Source organism: Sciurus vulgaris, assembly GCF_902686455.1.
Source record: "Sciurus vulgaris genome assembly, chromosome: 6".
NCBI classification, from domain to species: domain Eukaryota; kingdom Metazoa; phylum Chordata; class Mammalia; order Rodentia; family Sciuridae; genus Sciurus; species Sciurus vulgaris.
Genome location: NC_136466.1, coordinates 57,803,371 through 57,819,145, shown reverse-complemented (window position 1 = coordinate 57,819,145; position 15,775 = coordinate 57,803,371). Strand labels below are relative to the sequence as shown.

The 15,775-nt window shown below is 36.0% G+C and overlaps 1 protein-coding gene across 1 annotated transcript in view; it reads right to left on the bottom strand.

Moving 5' to 3' along the window:
* Nucleotides 1-2,731: 2,731 nt before the first annotated feature.
* Nucleotides 2,732-15,775, bottom strand: part of CTXN3 (cortexin 3) — a 37,469-nt gene continuing 24,425 nt past the window's right edge. Inside the window, exon 3 of the transcript XR_013764345.1 lies at nucleotides 2,732-2,750. The gene's annotated coding sequence lies outside the window, so the exon portion shown is untranslated. The remainder of the gene's footprint in view (nucleotides 2,751-15,775) is intronic.

The following is a 15,775-nucleotide window of genomic DNA, read 5'->3' as shown; positions in this document are numbered from 1 at the left end:
TACACTGTTCCCTCCACCTAGCATGCTCCCCTCCTCTTCACATAGTAAACTTTCCTGGGCGTTCTTCAGATTGCTGCTTAAATCTGATTCTTCAAGGAAACTATCCATAGGTGAGAGTTAGAGTCCTCCTCTTACTTAAGATCACTTGTGGTAGAAGAATTGTTTGGGAACTTAGGTCTTCACCTCAACGATTAATAAACTTTGGAGGATAGTATCTGTCCAGTTCTGATCAACACAGTGTCAGTAGTGCCTAGCAAGACCCTAGCACATGGAAGTTTAAAGCAAATACTTGTGGAGTAAGTGAATGAGTGAGTGAAGCCAGAATGAGAATCCAGTGCTTTCTCAGCTTTCCACAGTGGACATTGGGGATTTTTAAACGCAATGGACTCACTGAAACAGTATTCACTTAATCCTTTGACATAATGGCATGATTTGATTCTCTCTGACAAAAACCTGAATTTTGCACACTGGATCAAATAATTTGCATGTTATTTTTGAAGTTAGTTTGTCTTGAATGGATCAGTCAAAAAATGGAAAACTATGTGCCCTCTGAAAAGGTCACAGAGTTTGCCACTGTTGATTTAATCGCTTGGGTTTATTCACCATTAGATTTATTTCTGAGTAACTTTGCTAAGTTGTTAAGAAAACAAAAAGCTGCAGAAGAATATTTAATTTGATTGCATAACACTAAATCTTTGCCACCTCCTGGGTCCCTAATTAAATCTTGTTGTTACACGGCGTCTTGTCCTTGACTGTGGGCTGCTCTGAAAGTTTCAGGAAGGGAATTGATGATAGAGGAGATCCAGAAACTTGTTTTAAGACAACATGGAAGTCTAATAGTCCTGCCAGTGTCTCTCCAGGCAGGCTCAACCTGCAATTATCTTCTTAGCTTGATTCCTTTATGGTTTTCCTCTAGTGTTGAGTCAGTTCTAGACACAACAAAGATCCACCTGTGGTATCAGCTGGTCCCCAGTGTAACTCTGACAACTGTGCCTGGACTTTATGTAAGACCTCTTGGCATCATTTGGATTGACTGATTTCTGAATTCTGTTGACTTGCTAAAAGGCAAGTAGAGTCAGAAGGGCAAGCCTAAACTATATGTTATAGGTCATTGTCCTTTTGGTCTTGAGAGACGCATTAGTAGAATTCTCAAAAGGCTTTTCCTCATCTTACTTCCTGAGGTGATCATCTAACATTCTTGGTGACTTCCCTCCCTTTCATGATGTGTTAGGTGGTGTTTTTTATAGAAGCAGAGAATCTCATGGCAACTTACAATGGGAAATGACTGTTCGAAGGTTTCTCCTTCTCCTTAGCTAGCACTGTGATTTTCTTCTATTCTAAGATACCTGGCAAAAGGGAGGACCTGGTTGGAAAACATCGCCAGTGGTTCCATTAAAATACCTGAGAAATGCAGAGCTCATCCCATGTGAATTAGGAACTTTTCCTTTGTTCTTGTAGGGCTGCAGAGAAAGAAAGATGCTTAGGATTCTAAGACATACCAAGACTTCTATAGCTTGATATTTAACACTTCTCACCAAACCACCTAGTGAGTAATTATAAGTTTAAGAAAATCCCTCTTTTTTTCAGCCTCCTGCCAGTGATATACTGCCCTCATTCATTTGGTTATGTTTCACATGATTTAGACAGTAAGGACACATCTGATATGATTTTTAAAGGAGCATTTGTTATATCAATTCTCAAAAATAATTGAAGTGGGTTCAATTCCTAGATGTGATTTAATTAACTAGCACTTTTTATCTACACTAAAAAAAAATGATCATATGGGCTTTACTAAACACACTGAGCTCTCCTGACCAAGACCCAACTGAGTATTCCAAGAATCAAAGGCAACAAATCAAAGCAACTTTATAAAAATCTCCTCTAATGAGAACACTTTTGAAAATACATTGTTCGGCTTTGAAGTGAAAAAATGCTGAACTACGAGGCTCTCCCACTTTCTAAACAGAAATGCATTTTAATTGTTGCATCACGTTTGAACTCTGGAAGTATGAATGGCAATTTATGTGCCATTTCTAGCGAAGGGAACAGAGGTAATTGGATTTCCGTACACCATGCCTTCAAGAACCGCCTGGAAGATGGAACCGCAAAAGGCCCATTCTTTCCTCTGGGACTATATTTCATTTGTCAGAATGAATGTAGAATATCAAGTTATTCCTAACACTGAGTAATATTATCCCAGTTCAGCAAAGCAACACTGTGTACCTGACATTAGCAGAGCAGAGCATGCTGACAAGAACAGAGCTGCTGGTAAAACCTTAGCCTAGTCAAATGACAGTCTCTGACCACAAAGAACATTGGGTGGGGCTCTGTTAAACTATCCAGAGAAGAATTAGGCATCCAGTATATTTATCTGTACAGAGTCCCCTCTTTAATATCCTACTAAAAGGTATTTGAAGTAAAGAATATCCTGCAAATGGTTTATTCCTGGGAGGAATCTAAAATGTCTATTTATCTACTGGGGTGGCTGAGTAGGGGTGATGTTATAATGGCAAGTGTGTACATTTCTGGCATAGATATTTACTTGCCTCTACTTGTCAACAGCTGAGTAGTTTCTCTGTCCTCCCACTTGCAGTCATATGATATTCAGTGAGGATCACCTCCGTTGGAGGCTGTGAGTGTTTATCTTCCAAGTGCTAATATTAAAATGCAGCTCTTGACTCAGGCACCAGCAATCCAGGGGGGTTTTAAGCAAGTCTCTCCTCTTGTGGAGTCTTCTATGGGGCAGTTACCTTCAGAAAGCACAAATCATCAAGTGACTTCTTCTGTCACAAATTATAAATACCTTCTTTGCCAGAAGTGAAAAGGCAAGTATACATTTAAAATCCAAGTAAAGAATGTCCCTTTATGTAGAAAATTCTGTATTCCTCTTTTAACTTTCAAACATATTCATAAAAAGTATTTTGAAACTATTTACAAAAATGGAGTTATTTAGGAAGTCCCATAAGACACCCAAAAAAATTCTTACTTCAATTAGGGTATTTTCTTACGCAGATAACTATAATATCCAATAGGATTAGAAATTCAAGTTCTCTGATGGTGAGAGCCATTGTAACTTCAATACCTAGAAAGTAGGAAGTGTTTAATAATTGTGTTAATAATTGTTCGATGAACTAATAGATGGATAGAATACTGACAAAATCAAGGACTTCGTTGTATAAAAATAATAGAAAATAATACTGTTATGTCGCTCTTTCAGTGCTGGAGTAGATTTGTCTTCAACTACAAGAAAAATATTCTGGGAAATTGCTATTATGGCTGGTATATTATTTAAATATACAAATGTGTTCCTGTTATCTCTGTATCCATTATAGTCATCCTTATAAAGAGAACTTTAAATGGTAAGGACAACTGATTCTGAAAACAGCAAAACATGCTGGGAAGCAGTAATGGCAAATATACAGAAGCAAACCAGACTGTTTACTTGGCACTTCTGATAATTTGTCAAATCTATGATCATCATCTCATTGTAAATCATATGGTAAAAATTTGGAAAATTAAGTTTATTTGTTTTTTGTTTCTCGGAATCCTTTTATGTCTCTAGCATAACAAAATTAAACTGTTGTTGCAACTTAGAAAATAACTTACAATAGTGCTTGGACTTTTATATTTTTCTTTATACTAATGTAGTGTACCAATGAGCCAATATTCAATATCTGTTATGTTCCAGTGCCATGCGGGACACTTGACAGAACATAAAGAGTATGTATGCCATGATGATTGCATTCAAATGACTTATTTCTTATAGGGGAAAATACAACACACATCATGAAACATTTACTAAATAACTCAAAACAGAAAGACTTAAGTCCTCCCTAGTGAAAAAGAAAGATGCTTTGGAAGGATGTCATGAGGACATGGAAAGTGACTTTGTGCTCTGTAGAAAAGATCCCAAAGAATGAAGAAAAGGAGCAGACATGTTCAACCCGGTGAGGCAGCAAAGGGAGAGGCATATGGCAGGAATGATGTTAGAATTCTGACCCTTTGAGAACTTGGGGTGCATCATGAGAGCAGCATATGGTGCCCTCGAATCCTTTTTAGGGCACCCACGAGTCATCATTAGTAGAGTATAAGTGAAAGAAAGGATTTCCTTCAGAAGCCACATTAGACTTGAACAATGTTGACTTGTCAGAGGGATAATTTGAAGTATCAGTTTGCTCTTTGCTTCGTCCTGTGCCCATTCCATGGTCCATCTCAAGGTGTGGAATGGCAATTCACCCAGCACCAGTTCTCTGATGGAGTTGGAGAACAATGACTCAAAATTTTTGGCTTCTAAGTTGAAAACCATCAACATATCCTATAATGTACCATCACAAAGATCCAAGAGAATAAGCAATCTGGAGACATCCCCTGTCTTTCCCTGAACTTGGACCAGAAAAACCATCTGCACTTTGAAGGAAAAGGGAGCAAATTTGGAAGAAAAGCAGGACATACAGACTTTTTTCTTCTCTTCGTGTGCTCACCCTGACCTGCCCCACACTCACCCCACACCTGGAGACAGGGAAGGATACAAAATGGAATTCTTATTTCAATTTTGTTTTCTGATAAGAAAAAAGGAATACACTGCTTGCATCCTAAGCAATTCAGTAAGTGAGCTACCTGCATAGAGAAGTCCCTGGCACCATCATAATAAAAGAGAGTAGTGTAGTGTGGATGGGTTGCTCGCTGGTCCAGTCTGAACTGGGGGAGTTGGCAACCGAGTCAATGTTTGTCCAGAGAAGAAAGTTTCAGGTTAATAGAGCTGAGATGGTAAAGAGAGGGTGGTGTAGAAACATGGTGAGATCTTCTTAGAATCATTCAATTCTAAATTTTAGGATGGCATAGATCTTAGAAAAGGGAAAGAAGACCAAAAGAAGTCTAGAGCTCGGTCACAGGAATACGCAGTGACAACCAGAGGGTATGGCAACATCACAAGCTAGTAAGTGAATAAACCCTGGGTAGAGGTTGATTCCAAAGTCTATGAAATTATGCATTTTGGCAGGTGGTAAAATGTAAGATGTTTCTGAAAACAAAAATCAAACAAGATTAGCTAAAGCCCAAAGAACACCAGACAAGATCAAATTACATCAAAACCGAGAAGCAAATGGCTTCTAAGTAAATTTCCTTATCTGTTTATCACGTTCCTCCAATTTTGGACTAAACTCGGGAAAAAGGAAAGGAATAAAAGCCAAAGAGGAAGTTTTACCCAAAATGTACTTGGAATATAAACTAGGATTGTCTGAGAAATTACCATATTTTTATCAAGTTTACTAGAATAAATTATGATTATGTTTATGTACATGAACAAATGGAGGATCAAAGCCAAAATATGTGTTCTGATTATAGAAAATAATGTTATGTTTTTGAACTTCAGTCCATGTCCTTGAAATGTGAGCCAGAAACATTTATCTTTTGTGTCCTTCAATCACTAGTGAGTTCATCCTCCCATTTGACTTTCTCACCTACCCACTTTAAGGGGTACCATGGTTTGGAACAATCTGACCCAAATACCAATAGTGCTACTATTGATAAACCCTGCTGTAGCTAAATTATCTTCATTTTTTGAGCTATAAAAAAAAATTACTTCCATTTATACTCATAGGTACCAAGACCAGAATTAATTTTTCTGGATTCAGCCAAGAATCTCCTGTCTGAATGGAATCCAGAAATTTCCAAGGCCTATCAAAATAAACAGCTTTCCCTTAATCCTTAGAATATTGACAAATTGTCATAACTCTTCTTTCAACTTTTTAAAAATTCTTCTTTGTTTATTATTTCCCTATGTGCATATATGATTACAAGACCAGTATAACTCTACAACATGTTCAACCAGAAGAATAAGAAGTCATATTCCATTTATATATGATGTGTCAAAAATGCATTCTACTGTCATGTATAACAAATTAAAACAAATTTTTAAAAAAGAATATATTAAAAAATTCTTCTTTGTTATAGCAGATTTGTGACACAACACTGCACAAAACACTATTATACCTAGATGGGTCCCGAACATCATCAGCACCATGATCATGATATAAACAAAGCCTGCCATTTATTAAATCATGATCTTGACATACATTTTCTCATTTAATCAGCATAAAAACACTATGAGGGAGTCTTTATTATGCTGAAACCAAACATCAGAATTAATCATTAACATTCTATAGTAGGTAAGGAGCAGAGCACAATCTATCAGATAACAAAGATTTGCCATAGTTTGGATGTAGTTTGTCCCCTAGAGTTCATGATGGAGGTTTGGTCTTCAGTGGAGTGGTTTTGAAGTAGTGGAACCATTAAGTGGTGGAACCTATCGTGAGGATATTATGTCATTGAAGGCACTGCCCTTGGAAGGAATTAAATGCTGGTCTTGAAGAATGAGTTAGTTTTCTTGCTAGTGGATTGTTCAAAAGGAAGTCACCCTTGTACTTGTTCTCTTCTTCACACAGTTATTTCCCTTTCAGCTTTCTCCACCATATTGTGACTCAGTGAAGAGTCACCAGAAGTCAAATAGATGGGACCATCTGATCTTGGACTTGCAATACACCAAATTGTAAGCTAAATATGCCACTTTTCTTTTAAAAGTACCCAACTTATGATATTTTGTTATAACATGAAATGTACCAATATATTATTCTGTACCCCACTATCTCTGCCTAGCCTTTTAATTATTATTCACCAATAATGAACATATTCCATGTACCATGTTTACCCAATTGGCTAAAGTTCATTACCAAACTAGATGGATCACATTATTCTAACTCATATGACTCAAATTTTGAATCTGGACTGTCTAGAAATACCTTGATTTTTGTAGACTTACTAGATTGTAACAGAAATGCATCCTTACAGTTTAACACAAACCAAAACTACACCTCCGTTTAGACGTGTCTTTGAAAATTTAATTAGGAGATCCCTCTCTTTCCCTCTTGTTCCCCATTTACTTTACACCAAGACTCCTTTATGTACCGCCCCTGGACTGAGCCTGGATTTCTGGCCCTGGTAACAGTTCTGCCCATTTGTTTTATTTTACTTCATTTCATATAAGACCATAGTATCAACAATCTGCTGACATATAAGAGTTCCAATGTTCAAACATGCAAAGACTTCTGCTATACCATCACTTCTTATTCAGTTATGTAATAATATACACTTATCAGTCTATTATGTAATAACTATGAAAAGAAGTGGTTTACAAATGACTAATTTATGCCAGATTCTGTGCATATTGGATTGGAATTCAATTGATAGGACAGGAAAGAGATTTTGATGTTTATATCTCAATATTTCTATTTATAAATCTGTATCTATATAAAATGAACAAATTCAACATAGATGTGCAATGCTCAACATAGCCTAAGTTTTCTGACCACAGGTAGTATAATTTGGAGGCTTAAAAGTTGGAATGGTTAGGATTGGCTATGTGATATGTTCCACCCATTAGCTTGTTCTTCAGACAATTCCTCTTCTCTAGGCCACTTCCTGACCTGCAAACCTTTTATTTTTTTTCCAATTTTTTGAATATTTATATTGTTTCAAATTTTTACCATTGGTCTACGGATATAGTGAGGATGTTGCCTAGTATGTTCAAGGTCCTGCATTGGATCCCCACCACCATGAAAACAAAAGTTACTATTGGAAGCAATGCTGATTAGAACAATCTTACAAACATTTGTTGTGCATATATGTGGAAGTTTCTCTAGGGCACATACTTCACATTTTGACCACATTCTTAAAATCACATAATCTTGTTATAACTGTTCTTTGATGAATTATTTAAAGTTTTAACATTTAAAAAATTTAATATCATGCATACAAAAAAGTTATAAAAATACTACTGTATTCCCATCACTAGACTTCCCCAAATTAATATGTTACTAAATAATTTACATATCTTTCTCGAATTTTGTTGGTTCTCCCCAGTGTTCAATTTCTGGCCCGGAATGCAACCCAGGACCCCATACTGCATTCAGTAGCCGTGCTTCCCTTGTCTCCTTTAATCTGGGATGGTTCCTCAGGATTTATCTTTAATAACCTTATCTCTTTTGAAGAGTATTGGCTAGTTGTTTGTAGAATGTCTCTTTATTTGGGTTTTTCTGATGTTTCCACATAATTTAATTCAGTGATGCATTTTTGTCAAAGATAAGACATTGCACCCTTGTCAGGCAGAATACAGGGGATACATGGTGCCAATGTGTCATGTTATGGGTGACACCAATCTTGAACACAGCAGCTATAGAGCTACTAGTCCCCCTTCATAATTAAAAGGCATTTTGCAGGGAGATATTTGGAACTATACAAATATCCTGTTTCTTATCATACTGTCCTTTACAGATTTAAATATCCATTGCTGATTTCTGCCCAAATCAAATATTACTGTGATGTTCCCAAATTTTGATTATTTTATTCCCATCATTCTTTATCTATTTATTAATTGGAATTTACTGTTAAAAACAGTTATTCTTCATTCATTTACTTATTCATGAAATAGACTCATGAATATTTAGTATATTCTGTAGATTATAATTAATTATTTTTCATTTTTTCCTTCAAATGATTCCATATTTGGGCACCAGAAATGTTTTTTCAATCTGGCTCCTGAGCATTATAACATGTTACCATCAGTTTTTTAACACATCCTCATTTTCTGGCCTCACAAGATATTCTCCAGGTTCCTCTTGTACTTTCTTTTCCCCACCCCAGGAATCAGCTATTTCTCCAAAGATTCTTGGCCTTTTTTCATTGAAAAATTGAATTTAGAAATATATGTGAAGGTATTATGTGTCCTCATTTTTATTAAAGTGCTATTGCATCTGTACACTCAGCAAATGAAGCTAAAATAAATGTATGTGTGCATATGCATCTGTACAAACAGGCCTCTCTCTGTATACACTTATCTGCATGCATCACATCTACATCTCTGACTTCAATTCAATACTGCAATGTTTGGTGTTCATTCCATCCTTCGTACTTTCTTCATTTATAACTCTTTTCCCTGAGAAAACTGTGTCACGTTATTCGAAATATATTTACTTATTTGCTTAAACCTAGAATACACTTGAAGGCAGTGTTGGAATTGTGAATGCTTATTTCTTTCCAAAGCAAATTTACTAACTCTGGTGTGATGTTTGTACAGAGTTCATCTTGCCTTTAGCCTAGCCTTACAGCACCTAGTCAAAGCACTATTTTTCAGTTACATAGGTTGGTCCTTATTTCCCACCAGTTGAGTATGGGCACATTATTCATTTGTAATATAGGTAAGTTCCTTGGTTACCATTTACATTCCATTTTGAGTGCCCCCCCGACATTCTGCCGAATTTTCATAGTTTATTTTGTTGGCATGTGAAATATTACCATAGTTCTAAAAGTTAGACGTACATTTTTAAAAAATAAGATATGTTCAAGAAAATGTCATTGCTGCCCCTGCCTTACCCCTTTGGAGAAAGCCAATCTCATCAGGCCCCAGGTTATCCTTCCTGTATTTCTTTTGCATAAACCTAAACCTGTACGTGTTTCCCGATATCCTTTTCTTTATTACATCAAAGATGTGAGATGATAGACACTCTTTTGTACTCTTCTTTTCTCACTTAACAATACATCCTGGAAATTATGCCATATCAGTTCCATTTACAGCATTTTGCCCAAGGAAATCTTTTAGTGCCCAAACCCATCCCAGGGGAGGATCATAACTATAGAATTTATAGTCCAAGATTCTAGGTCCTGCTTGCTCATTCCAACTTAGAAGTGATAATTTGAATATTGCCCCCTCTATTCAATCATCCAAAACAAGATCTGACCCAGATATTTTGTGCCTGGTTCTGTAACAAGGTGGAATGAATCCTCATGTGCCTATTTCATTGCTACCCTCACTCATTCCAATTCCTTCTAAGGGAGGTGGATGGTGTCCCGGTGCCAGTTTTCCATCTCCTGCAGATAAGACCTATATTTATTTCTTAGTCTGCAGTTAAATTCCCAGGATTTTACTGTTTTCTTCTCCAACTGAAGTAATCTTTTGCTAAGATCTTTATTATCATAATATTTCTTTTCTTTCATTCTTGTTGAGGAGGCTTTGTAATGTTTGAATATATCCAGGCTGAACTATGTCCCAGAATTACCTTTTCTGAACTACCTTTTCAACTCCTACAGTGATATTTCTGGTTGGGGTGGACCCCACAGATATCCTCGCTTGAGATTTGTAAGGGGAAAGTGAAGCATATCAGAAAATAACTGATACAACTGATAGTTGTTACCACTGCATCTCTGCTTCTTAAAGTATCTCCAATGTGCCCTTAAGTTTATCTTTTCATTAAATATATACTTTTTACCCTCCGTACTTAGTCTGCTCATCTTTTGAATTGGTTTATTATTACTATATCTACATGATTATCATAATCATTAGTTATGTAATGATATGTATTATTATACATTAATTGTGCATTATATACATCAGGAAGAAAAATTTGTCTTGTTATTATAGAGTATTTTGAGTCTATACAAAAGAAAAGTAGAAAACAGCAGACCCCACGTACCCATTGCCCAACTTCAACATTCATCATCAATATTGCTTCACTTCTGCCTATATACAGTCCTCTTCTCCAGATTATTCAGAAGCAAGTCCCAGATGTATCATTTCTTCTGTAATATCATCCTTCATAAAAACATTTTTAAATTATGAGTTGACCACAGAAATCACATCCATATTGTATTTTAGTGATAGAGAAAAGATCTTCAGGATAGCCACGTGAAGCCATTCAGGTAATATTCCTTTTCTAAAAATATAGATAAAACATTCTACCAAAACAAAAGAGGGTAGGGAAAGGAATTTTGATTTAGGGATCAGCAAACTGAAGAGAGAGGGGACACAACTGAAGGAAGTTGGGGTGCTCCAGCAACATGGCAATAGACTAATGCCAAAGTCAGGGGTGTAACCAATGATAACAGGCTACATGGGAAGACTCAAGTGACCTTCAGGATCAAGCCTGTCTACCAATGAATGTTAGATGACACCAAATACACTACCTATTTTACATAACTCTCCTGTTGGCCCCCAAATCCTTCAGGAAACTGCTGTGGTAGTAAGGAGTTTGGACATGTGAAACAGAGTGAAATAGTGCAGAAAAATGGCCTGACAGGTAAAAAATGAAAGGCTGAAGAGAACTTGAGAATCTGATAGAGCCAGAGTTAGAAGCCAGAAGCGATTAGGAAGAATGTGGTGAATCTTACCCACCAACCAAGTCCAACGGGAATCAGGGCAGCGATTAGTAAAATGCTAGGTTTCCAAAAAATATCTGAGGAATCAAGAAGCTTTTTGCTTAAATACTAAAGGACTAAATGATTAATACTAATGACTCTAGGAATCTGGGGTATATGTGATTACAGTCACCCAGATGCAAAGATTCATATACAGATACATTTGCTTTCATTTGCATATGACTTAAGTGTGTGCCCCTAATGTTCATGAGTTGAAATCTTGGTCTCCATTGTGGCAATATTAAGAGGTGGTAGGATCTTTAAGAGGTGGGTCCTAGAGTGAAATCATAGGTCTTTGAAGGTGTTAACCCTCATAAAGGATTAACTTAGTTCTATGGGATCTTAGTCTCTCTTGCCCTGCAATCTCTCCTTCTCACACACTCCTGTTATAATGATGCCATCTACCATGAGGTCCTCCTCACCAGAGTAGAGCTGATGCTGACACCCTGCCTTTGAATCTCTAAACTGTGACCTAAATAAACCTTTTTTCTTTAAATAGCATCTAGCCTCAGGTATTTCATCATAATATCAGAAAACAGATGAGTTACATACTTTCTATTCATGAAATCAGGAACAATATTACTACTGATGCTTGTTAAAATACCTATAAGTTTGTGATGAGTTTTGTAAAAGAAAGGAGGAAAGAATAAGTTTTCTCACCTGGTTTTACTGTATTAGTTAACTCTCACATATGATGGTGCCCAAAATATAATTGGCCTAGTTTGAGTGCATCCGCAAAATACAAATATTACTATTTATTCACAAATTGCTCCTGGAGGATATTTAAAGGTACAATAATGCAACAAAAATATTATGTTCTATTGTCATGAAAAAAGATAGCTTTTAATTCAATCTGCAAATTCCAGTAGTTTTCATTTAAATAAGGATTACATTAAAGTAATACCACTTTTTCAGTTGTAAAAATCCTATCACAAATCAAATCCAATTTACCATGACTTGAAATATGAAAAAAGAAAATGGGAAGAATTTTGGTAACTTTTTTCCAAATAATCAAAGCTGTAAAGGACTGAAAATTTTATATAAGAATTCTTTATCCTGGTTTTAGAAACCTAGCTTTTATGGTAACAGCACCCATGATTCACAACTGTACTTTCAACACATAAAACTGGAATTTTCATCCCCATGATCTAACTCACTGTACTGGAGGAATACTTTTTTTTTCTTGGATTTTATTGTCAAATACAGAGGAGTAATATTACAGAGCAATTTCCTTTCTATTGCCTACAGCAATGATAAGCCAAAATGTGTATGAGTAGGAATAAAGTATGATGTCAATCAAAAAACAATCAATTGTGCTATATACAGAGTTCTTTTTCTTTTTAATAAAAAAAAACAAATCTTCCTGGTTTAAGTATTGACCTGGTCTCGATTTCCAAAAGGATGATGGTTTTGCTGGATACAGTCAAAGGATAGTCAATATATCATTTCTCTCTCAAGGTTAGTCACTGAAAATTTAAAAGTTACAAATTATCAACTCCCAGCTACCGATTATGTTTTTGAGTTTATGAGAAATATGTCAATATTGGTACAAGACAAACATTATTTTGATGCAAAGCTGTGTATAAATCTATGTGTACACGGGTATAGCCAAAAATATGTGTGCAAGCACACACATCTGTATGAATGTGTGTGTACAGAGGGAGAGGAGAAGGGAGAGAGAGCAAGATGGAGGAGGCAGGTGACAGGGATTGAAGAATAGAGATGATCATACCATGCTCGTTCCCCTCTCTGAGCTCTGAATCACCTTCATCTGGCTCATCTTGCCGGGCATTTCCTTTCCTCTCTCCTCGTCCAATTTCTCCCTGACATTTAAGATCCTTTCCGAGTCTTCATGACTGTGCGGGTGCTATGCATTCTCCTTTTTTCTTACGCCCCTCTACCATACAATTTAATACATCATACAACTTAGCATTTAACTATGCACTTCCATTGCTCCCTGACTGCTCTGTGTCACTTTTGTCTGCTAACTAAATGACTCAAGGGCAAGCACTCTAAATTATCATTATGCATGACCACATCTTCTTTTGCTATACTGTACCATGGATACTAAATAAATGAGTAATGATAGATTGAAATGACAAAGTTTGCACTTAGGTTGTCATTTTGAGTAAGAAATTATAATTGCTTCTGAAAATCAGGGCCTAAGTTTTTTAGAATACTTCCAAGCTTTCCATACGCCCACGTCCTCTATTTGAAATATAATATAGCTTAGTAGCTAATGCCACACTGTCTTTGAATCCCAGCTCTCCAAAATGCTAGTCATGTAATCTTGAGCAAGTAATATAAAACTCTGCCTATATTTATTACCTGTGAAATAGGGATAATTATAGTATCTCACAGATTACTGTGATAACTAAATGAATTAATTCATGAACAGCATATCCAATACCTGATATGAAATAGCACTCTGAATGATGACTATTTTGCTATAGTTAAATGAAAATACAGAGTTTAGATTTCTAAATTGGCAATTTGCACAAAAAACGACTTCGTGTTGATTTGGAAAAATCAAAGTCATTTTCAACACAGTTTCTAGATTATCTGTTGGAGATGAATGGGGAGGCAAGGTCAGAACTAATGTACAGAGGGTTTATTCCAAACACAAGGCAAGAATCATCAAGACTAGCCTGTGCCAAAAGCCTAAAATGTAATATCTTTCCCAATCCTTGACATTTTTTAGATCCCTAATCCAAGAGAGTGTAGATCAGGTTGATAAGCTAAAGCTGATTGTAGGAGCAACACCCACATATATAATAACTGGATGTTCTGGGGTTAATATTAGCAACAGCCTAAGAAATTATCATGTTAAACTGGCAGAAATGATGTTTATCATGGAGAGATATAAATATATATATATATATGCATCATTATGCACATAATATAGTAATTATAATATTATATATAATTATATGTGAAATATATTCATAATTTGCTAAATTTATGAAGTGTGATATGTATATGCACATTGTATATTGTGTGTATGTATGTATGTATGTATGTAAAATCTAAGATATTACATTTTAGGTTTTTGGCAAGCTTTGTGTTTGGAGTATATATATTTGAAATCTGAAATAAATGAATTAAAATCAAAACCAGGCCAAGAAGAAGGGTAAGAACATTACTTCCAAATAACTGTGTGCACTTAGAATGTTATTTCTCTTGAGACCTCTGCCTGTGTGTTCTCACAGGTCAGTGCAATCCAACTAAATTAATTTTCATTGTAGAAATAAAGTAAACAATAATGAAGATAGTGAATGTAATCAAAATAATAATCTTTAAACTCCAGATTCATTGGTGAAAATCCCACCTTCTAATGAAATACTTGCAGAAGCATAAAATGCTAGTTATAAGATGATGAATTCATTGTTTATTAAGAGGCTTAGGAAGCAGGCAGGAGGCCTCCTTTTGAATTTGAATTCTGCTATTCTGTGAGGTCATTTAACCTCTCCGGACCTCAATTTCCTCATTTGTGAAATAGGAACAACAAAACTTTCTAAAGGTCTCAAGGAAATTATTATATAGTATTTAATTTCTCTACCCTTCCCTTATCACTTCTCTTTACCCCTCACAGCAAATCTGATTGGTTAGAAAACGGGTCATTTATTGGCTCATTTTTAAAAGAGACAAGTCACTGTGCACAAGAAAAAAACAGTATACCTGGGTATGTCTCTGGTGTGCCCCCTCTAAATATCTGGATGGAAAAAAGTTATGATCATCTCACCAGGGAGAATATAAAGGTTCTTACATTCCAGTATTTTTTAAAATTAGGGTGCCAAATTGGGTTTCAGAGCAAAAACACAGGTAAGGTAGAAAGTAACACATCATCTATTTTCCATGTTCTATATGCATCTGTCCACCTCTTGGGAGCCTCAATAAGATGTGAGGTTTCTAAGATAAGTTATAAATCAGTCCCTTAGCTCTATCATAGTCTAATAATACATCTCTGTAACCCCTTGAAAGAATGTTTCTAAAGTACTTAACAAAGTGCCTGACATATAGGAAACTAAGCAAATCATCTGTTTTTCTTTTATTTTTAAAATTAGAAAATGAAGATTCAAAATGTTATTTATCAGTCAATGGCAGAATGGAACTCAAATTTGAAACACCATTTCTTCTTGTGCTTCCATTTCCCTTCAACCTTTTGTGCCTACTGAGTTCTGGGTAGACCCCAGCTCAATTTCCCTCCTTCAAGCATTGCCAGACCTGGTTCTGCTCCTAGCCTCTGACAGTGACCCTTCCTGGTTTTCCAGACTGCTTTCTTCCTGCACTCTTCAGTTGTGAGGTTGCTCAAGGCTTTCCCTTCTCCTTACACTTGTAACCACACTGAATACCACCACTGAACTTTAACTCCCTTAGAATGAGTTCCCAGAGATGTACCTCCATTCTGAGTTCTGTCTCCCATGCTGAATTTTAACCCACCTCTATATGTATTTCTCAATAAGTGTTTACTGGCCCCTTTAAGTCAAAATTATAGAGTAATTGCTTGCTAATATTCTACCCCAACTCTTTC